The sequence below is a fragment of the Oreochromis niloticus genome, linkage group LG16, assembly GCF_001858045.2.
Source record: "Oreochromis niloticus isolate F11D_XX linkage group LG16, O_niloticus_UMD_NMBU, whole genome shotgun sequence".
Lineage (NCBI taxonomy): Eukaryota > Metazoa > Chordata > Actinopteri > Cichliformes > Cichlidae > Oreochromis > Oreochromis niloticus.
Genome location: NC_031987.2, coordinates 19,559,827 through 19,568,810, shown reverse-complemented (window position 1 = coordinate 19,568,810; position 8,984 = coordinate 19,559,827).

The following is an 8,984-nucleotide window of genomic DNA, read 5'->3' as shown; positions in this document are numbered from 1 at the left end:
AAAATACTCTTAGGAAAGCGTATTTTGAGTGCTTCTAAGTGTGTGAATGTTGTGAGTACTTGATTTGAATGATTCTGTGTGATTTGTACAAAATAATAAATAAGTAATAATAACTCATAGGAGAGTGCGTGAATAGAGGAGGCCTGAGAGAGTGTGTGTGCGTCAAACAGGAAGTCTGATTATAGCTGGGGAGAGACGTTGCAGCATGAAAACAGAGCAATTAGAGACTGAATGTCTTAAGAAAAAGTAATAAAATATATTAATTACATGTTTTAGAAAAAGAAAGACTGAGAAAATAAATACATGAACTAACAATTACATTAATGAATAGAAAACACGTACACAAATTGTTACAGGTGAAATGTTGGGAATAATCAAGAAGTGAGATAGCTTAATATACTGATGAAATGAAGAAAGCAGCTTACACTCCTTTGATTTCCAGAGTCAGTGTGTCTCCTCCCCTCATAGAACCCATGCCCACTTGGCCCCCCCGTATCAGGCGAAGCATGGAAGGCTGGACAGCCCATGACGGGTAAGATCCCACCTCGAAACCCTGGGACAACCTAAGGCAAGGCGCAGTCACGATTGCTTGAACCTAGGTCCCTAAGTGAGCTTGGACTCACTGGAGGAGACGGGACTTCAAGGGTAAAGCCGCTGGGGCAGAGGGGGAAACGTCATTAACAATGACGAGTGATGAGCCAAAGAGGGGAGACACTCACTGTCTTTCAGGGTGAATTGTTCCCTGAACCTGAAAATCAAGCTTTAACTTCTGGCTGAGGACAAGGAATGTTGTTATTTAACGAGGGAGATCAAATTTGGGAAAGAGAAAAACTGATTGTTTAAGTGGAACCTTGTGAGGGAGTCTGAAAAACCACGAAAAGAAACATATACACAATCACACACACAAATAGAAAATGCGTTAACCTTAGAATACAAAAGAGCTCATGAAGATCAGATAGCAGGTTTAGCATAGGAGTCTGTTTATCATGTTGTCCAACTCGCTTAGTGTGTAGTAAGTTTTCAGAAGAGAAAATTTAAAATTTAGTGTTGATGGTGTGCAAGTTGTGTGGTGTTTAACGAGATTTTCTGTGTTTTGAGCAGGTGAAATTATGTTAAGTTGACTTGAGAGAGTCAGGACCTTGAAGAACTTGTGGCAAAATGTTCTGTGTTTAAGATTGTTGAGGTTGTTGTTGTAGTGATGGGTTACTTCTATCGGTTAGATTTGTGTTGTTTTCTTATTTTAATAGAGGGAGTTTTATCAAACATGCACATGTCTAAGGGGGTCCATCATTTTTGTAACAGTGCACTTAGAAAAACCTGTCAGGTGATTTTGTTTTGTGTTTTGATGAGCTAATAATCAGCTCTTTTTTTTCTCATTTTTGTTCTAAGCAGGCCTGCAAAAGAGTGGATAACAGCGCTGAAAATTCTCGGTGACCTTCTCCAGATTACAATAGGCAGAGGAGAAGGCTAAGTCTCTGTCTAAAAGGATTGCCGCGAGCCAATCCAGTCCAAAAGCAGAAAGAACTATTTTCTTAAAAACAAAGTAAAACAAATAAATGAGTTGATGTTGCTGAGAGTGAAGACTGAATATTTGCGAGATAGTCTCCACTGTCAGCAATACCTGATGGTAATGCGTGTCAGTGAATGTGTGTAAATGGATGGTGACTGGACGGACCAGGCAGACCATAGGTTGGACCGACTGGACACTGACAAAAGACTGGACTAAGGTTGGACACATGACTGATAATTGTTCTGTTTTAACTTTTCTGTTATAACACAGGTTGGATCATAAGTGGAAAACTGAGTATAAAAGGTGATGTTCTGGTTAACACACAGGTTTTGTTTCCAGGACGTTTCAAGGATGCAGGCTGTGGATGGAGCCAAGAAAGGATTTGACATGATGATTAATTTGATTTCATTCCTTAAATACAGGTTTGAAGGGCCGGAGTATGTATGCCTAATATGATAGGACTAACCTTTTTCTTTTAATTTCCTAAGCTTGAGTGAAGGATTTTGAGTTTGTAACACATGAGATGTGTCACAAAAAAGGGGGGTGTTAATATATGCGATTAGCTACATGAAAGGTGCTCTTTTAGGGGTACTAAGCAAATGTCTACGTGACCTTTACCTAACAACCTTTGTGATGAGAAACTTGTTTACCGACTTGCTTTCTTGTAGAACATACAGACTTAGAAAAGGGGAACCTCAGCTCTGAGTTCTGAGAATAACTCTGTTAAGTGGACAGGAAACACGTCGAGACAGCAATATAGGGCAAATATGTTTGAGCTTGTAATTAAATGTGGGACTTGAAAAGAGGAAGCAAATTTGGTACAGGACGTACTTGAGATGATCAGACGAGAGAAGGAGAAGGTCAGGAATAGTTTAAACTAAGATTGAGAAAGTAAATGGGGTAAAAGGGGGGTGTAGCTTCAGGGCAGTTCACAGCCTGGCGTAAACGCAAGGTGCTGTCACACAGCTTAAGTTATTTGGTTGATTTATTTTATGACAAAATAATAACAAATGAAGAACAATACAGAATCCAAATCTGAACCAAAGAACAAAATAGTGAAATGTGGATTATTGGGTTTTTCTCTGTATATATGAAGCATTTGTAATGTGTATCTGCTAATGAAGGCTTGTAGAGGCCAGTTTATACTCACAAACGAGTGCTCAGCCAGACTGAAAAACAGGAAGCTTTAGTGCACAAGGCATATTAATAAATATAGACACAAAAAGAGGAACTCCCCATATAAACAACGTTCAAAAATGTGTGAAGTATAAAGTACCGAAATAACACTATATAAGTCACAGCTGATGATTCTAATGTTAGAGAGCTCTTGCAACTGGCGTCTGAGCTGTGCAGAGGTCTCTCTTAAGACAGGTACTTATGTAGGTTAGCATGAGGTTGAGTTAATTTTATACACAATGCGTAACTGTGCTTGTTTAGAGTTGATGTTCCGTCCAAACAGGTTTTAAGCTTCACTGGTGAGAGTGTCCAGGTGATACATGTTGAGGGATGATGAGAACATAGCAGGTGAATTGCACGCACGCTTACAAACACACATGATTTAAATATAGGCCAGGCCAAAGGCCTGGACTTGATGCAGCTTTCAACTTTACAGCTCCTAACTTGCAGGAATGGCGTGGAGTGTAATGAATGAATGCAAAATATGCTTACAGACACAAACATGATATAGATTTATTTTACAGGGTAAAAGTGGACCACAGGTTGCTTTGTTTCTGCTTAGCAACTACTGAGGTAAAAGGTGTTAAAGATAAATATGCAATAAGTGAACAGGAAATGTGTGAGGGTGAGCCGGGTGAAACAAAATGTTGTAGATAATGGAAACTTGTCTAACGGGCATTAACAGTAACCTTTACATGTTATGCTTGAGGCCAAAAGAGGCGTAAATCCAGATAGAAAACTTTGAAGTGTGCTTTTTAGCGGAGATTTAGGCTGACATGGGGATGGTGTGCATTTTACTTGGGTTGTGTTTAATAAGACTAAAAGCGTTGCTCACACACATAAAGAGTATTGAGATTGAATAAAGTTAATATAATGGATAGAGCCCAGAACATGATAATACATAAGTGAAATCAAATGCAATGTTTGATTTCACTTTTATCGGGAAACAATCAGGCTAGAAATGTGAGTAACCTATGTTTAAACTGTGAAAACACTCTCCACATACATAAAAACTGTGCAACTCTGAGTGGGCAATGTAATGAAGCAACTGTTACATATCTGTATTAAACTAGCCAACATAGACTCACCACAAATGATGTTGCCCTGCAGCGGGGGCAGAAAATCATTTGCAAACCAGGGATCTTATGTTGATTATTATATTCTTACTTATGTACACACACACACATAGAAGGGAAAAATTTCAAAACAAAACAAAAAACAACTTCGCTTAACCTGTCAAGCACAGGAGCAAAATAAAAATCTTTTTGGGCTTTGTTAAAATTTCTTTAGTAAAAGTGTAAAAGGCCAAACCTAGGAAGTTCGGCAAACAGGAAAGTTCCTTGAGTATCAGGAGTTAATAGTCAGGAAACATTTCTCACATTAACGCCTTATATCTGACAAATCATTGACTCATAGATGCAGATCAGAATCAGAATCAGAATCAGAATCAGAATCGTGTTTATTGGCCAAGTATATGTGCAGACAAATACAAGGAATTTGGTTCCGGTAGATGGTGGCTATCAAGCACAGCAATGTAAAACACACACACACACACACACGTCTATATATACATTACACATGCATACACATACATACACAAAGCTGTGTAAACCAACTATAAATAACTAAACTTATGTACATAAAATACAGAAATGAAATGAGGTGGAATGAATACTACAAAATGTACATAAGGTGCAGTTGCAGTCTGGCAGTGGGAGCAGTGTGACAGGTCAACTGTTTAGAAGGGAGATGGCGAGGGGAAAGAAACTGTTCCTGTGTCGGGTGGTCCTGGTCTGCAGGCTTCTGTACCGTCTGCCAGAGGGCAGCAGGTCAAAAAGTCTGTGTCCAGGGTGTGAGGGGTCTGTGATGATTTTCCCTGCCCGTTTCCTGGTTCTTGAGAGGTACAGATCCTGGATGGAGGGCAGGGGGGCGCCGATGATCCTTTCTGCTGCCCGTACAGTCCGCTGCAGTCTGCTCCTGTCCTGTTTAGTGGCTGCACCATACCAGACTGTGATGGAGGAGCACAGGACAGACTCAATGACTGCAGTGTAGAACTGGGTCAGCAGCTCCTGTGGAAGACTGTACTTCCCCAGTTGTCTCAGGAAGTACATCCTCTGCTGGGTCTTTTTGAGGATGGAGTTGATGTTGGTCTCCCACTTCAGGTCCTGGGAGATGGTGGTACCCAGGAACTTGAAGATCTTCACAGTCGACACAGGGCTGTCTGACATGATGAGGGGGGGCAGAGTTGGGGGATGTCTCCTGAAGTCCACTGTCATCTCTACAGTTTTAAGAGTGTTCAGCTCCAGATTGTGCTGACTGCACCAGAGTACCAGCCGCTCAACTTCCTGCCGGTATGCAGACTCATCACCATCCTGAATGAGGCCAATGACGGTGGTGTCATCTGCAAACTTTAGGAGTTTAACAGCCGAGTTCTTGGAGGTGCAGTCATTAGTGTAGAGGGAGAACAGTAGTGGTGAGAGGACACATCCTTGAGGGGCACCAATACTGAGGGTCCGAGTTTCAGAGGTGATCTCCCCCAGCCTCACTTGTTGCTTTCTGTCTGTCAGGAAGCTGGTGATCCACTGACAGGTAGCTGGGGACACGCTGAGCTGGGAGAGTTTGGAAGAGAGAAGTTCAGGCACGATGGTGTTAAAAGCCGAACTAAAGTCCACAAACAGGATCCTGGCATAAGTTCCCGGGCGGTCGAGGTGTTGCAGGATGTAATGCAGCCCCATATTCACTGCATCATCCACCGACCTGTTTGCTCGGTAGGCAAACTGCAGAGGGTCCAGCTGGTGGCCTGTAATGTCCTTCAGATGGGCTAACACCAGTCGTTCGAAGGATTTCATGACCACAGACGTCAAGGCGATAGGTCTGTAGTCGTTCAGTCCTGTGATGGTGGGTTTCTTGGGAACAGGGATGATGGTGGAGCGTTTGAGGCAGGATGGAACTTCACACAGCTCCAGGGATCTGTTGAAGATGCGAGTGAAGATGGGAGCCAGCTGTTCAGCACAGGTCTTGAGGCAGGAGGGTGAGACACCGTCTGGTCCGGGGGCTTTCCTGGGCTTCTGTTTCTGGAATAGTCGGCTCACATCCTCAGTGTGTATTCTGAGTTTCAGGGAGGAGGAAAGGGGGGTGGGAGGTGTGATGGAGGTCGTTGAGTCTGGATTGGAGAGGGTGGTGGTGGTCGTTGAGTCTGAAATGGGAAGGGTGGTGGTGGTCGTTGAGTCTGGATTGGGGAGGGTGGGGTGGTCGTTGAGACTGGATTGGAGAGGGTGAGGGTGAAGGGGGAGAGGTGGAAGGTGTGTTGGGGGTCAGTGTCTGAAGCAGTGTCTCTGGGGAGGGGAGGGTGAGGCGTGGGAGTCTGTCCGTCTCAAACCTGCAGTAGAATGTATTTAGCTCGTTGGCCAGGTCTTTGTTTGCTTCAACAGTGGGTGGGGGGCGTCTGTAGCTGGTGATTTCCTGCAGGCCCCTCCACACTGACGCAGGGTCGTTGGCTGAGAGCCGTTCTTCCAGCTTCTGGGAGTAGATCCTTTTAGCTGCTTTGATCTCCTTGGTCAGTGTGTTCCTAGCTTGCTTGTACAGGGCCCTGTCACCACTTCTGTAGGCGTCCTCCTTAGCCTTACGAAGATGTTGGAGTTTAGGGGTGAACCATGGTTTATTGTTGTTGTATGTGCAGAAGGTCTTTGTTGGCACACACACGTCTTCACAAAAACTGATGTATGATGTCACAGTGTCCGTGAGCTCATCCAGGTTATCAGATGCAGCTTCAAAAACAGTCCAATCAGTGCAGTCAAAACAGTCCTGCAGTTCCTGCTTTGCTGCGTTAGTCCACTTCTTCACAGTTTTGACTACAGGCTTGGCACGTTTGAGTTTTTGCCTATAAACTGGAATAAGATGGACCATGCAGTGATCAGAATGTCCCAAAGCTGCCCGGGGCACAGAGCGATAGGCATCTTTTACAGTGGTGTAACAGTGATCCAGTATGATGTTGTTCCTGGTGGGGCAGTCTATATGCTGTCTGTATTTAGGGAGTTCGTGGTTGAGGTTTGCTCTGTTAAAATCCCCAAGGATAATTGTAAAGGAGTCCGGGAATTTCCTCTCCAGGGTGGTGATCTGGTCAGCCAGCTCGCACAGTGCGTTGTTCGCGTTGGCCTGAGGAGGGATGTAAACTCCGACCAGCATGAAGGAAGAAAACTCCCGCGGTGAATAAAACGGTTTACAATTGATGAAAAGACTTTCCAAGTGTGGGCTGCAGTGTTTCTGTAACACTGTGACATCAGTACACCAACCTTCATTAATGTAGAAGCAGACTCCACCACCCTTTGTTTTCCCTGAGAGCTCCGTTTCGCGGTCCGCCCGGTGAAGTTGGAAGCCCGGCAGATTTAAGACAGCGTCTGGGACACGCTCACTAAGCCAGGTTTCAGTGAAGCAGAGGGCAGCAGAGCGTGCAAAGTCCTTGTTAGTCCGGTTTAAGAGCAGTAATTCGTCGACTTTGTTTGGAAAAGAGCGGAGATTCGCGAGGTGAATGGAGGGGAGTGCTGTGCGGAATCCTCGCCGACGTAGTTTCACCAGTGCACCAGCGCGGGTCCCCCGTCTACGTCTCCTCCAGGAGCCACAGAGAGCTGCTGCGCCTCCAACTAAAATCTCCAAAAAACTTTCCGGGTTTGTGAAAAATGGATAAGAACTATAGTGAGACGACTGCCTGATGTTTAGCAGTTCATCTCTGGAGAAAGTGATGTGGTCTGAGTGACCAAAAGCGCAGAAAATAAACAAAAACAGGAAAAGTGCGAGAGAGCGCAGTACCGAGGCTGCCATCCGCGGCGCCATCTTCAATTAAGATAGACATACAAGTGCACATACATCCAGATGTGCATTTAGACATTAAAAGTGTAGAGACATGTACACACAGATTGGCAAACCGGTACAGAGTCTAGCTGAAGAGCTTAACAAAGTAGACGTGGCAGTAGGGTTTGTGATTTTGCCTGATATGATATTGTGAACCAACTTTGAATAATGACAGGAACCTGAGATGAACACAGTAAGTTAGTAAGGTGTAGCAGAGAAAGGTTGTTTGTTTTCTATCCCTTACAGGAGAAGATTTCCACTAGAGAGGGACCCAGAAAAGGAGCAGAGACCACTTAAGCATGAAGTGTTTTCAAGTGGGAGCTGGTGTTTTATTGCTGGACCACCTAGAGGACATGAGGTTGTTGTCGGATTTGCTGAGTCAGGGGGCGGCTAGAGAGGGTCAGAGCGAAGGTAGTGGACCTGGGAATGGTGTAGTGACGTCTTTGGAAGACGTCAAAAGGGGGAATTGTGGAATTACAGGGATTATTTTACATAACCATCATCTTATCATTGCATTAATTATCATTTCATCGAAGTGTTTATTGAAGCTGCTGGCATTATGTTATAATTTATATTATAGGGGTTATCATAATCAAATATTAACATGTTTATTACAGGTGCAGTTATAACTACTTTAAAATGATTGAGTTAAATATATATATATCATAACTCATATGCTGAGTATATTGTTACAGTAAAATAGTAGCTGAGCAAAGGCCTGAATGTATTCAGCTTCTTGTTGCATTTGAGTTTGCCTAGTTACAGGTGACGGAAGGATGTCCAGCCCATGGTGACCTCAAAGGCCTTAGATCATCACCATATTCTTAAGAGTATGCCACAAGGAGGAACCTCTATGTTGCAGTTAATTCTTAAAATACATGAATGTTCTGTACATGCAAATTATGTGCTTGTAAACGCAAGAAGGGGCGTTACAATACCCTGATGTTATAAAAGCAATCTAGAGTGTATTTTGGGTAGAGATGTACAACTGTTTGGCAGTTTACACCTCTCCACGCTGCGTGCATTCATTAAAATCAATTGTTTGATTGACCTCTTCTGGACCATCATTGTTTTACTCTCATCCTCAATTTCGAACCCGTAACACTGTGCAACTCCATCTTGCAGTTCTAGATCATTCTCAGCCTGTAAGATCTAAAACCCATAAAAGGAAATTAAAATATTAAATATTTGACTTCTACTATTTAGAAGGACAAACAAAACTATTAGCTTCAAAGTTTAGTACATTAACTCTTTGAAACCCAATAAGCCATCAGGAGGCTGAGGTATAAAGATATTAAGCTGGAAAAAAAAATTAAATACTGAAGACTGCAAGATTGTTTTGGGGTTTCTGGGGCACTAACCAACAGAATCATAACCTGCCACACATATTTGCATTTCTGGGTATTTTAGCTTCACAAATGTGTTATTCTTAACAAAAGAAATTTTTGAG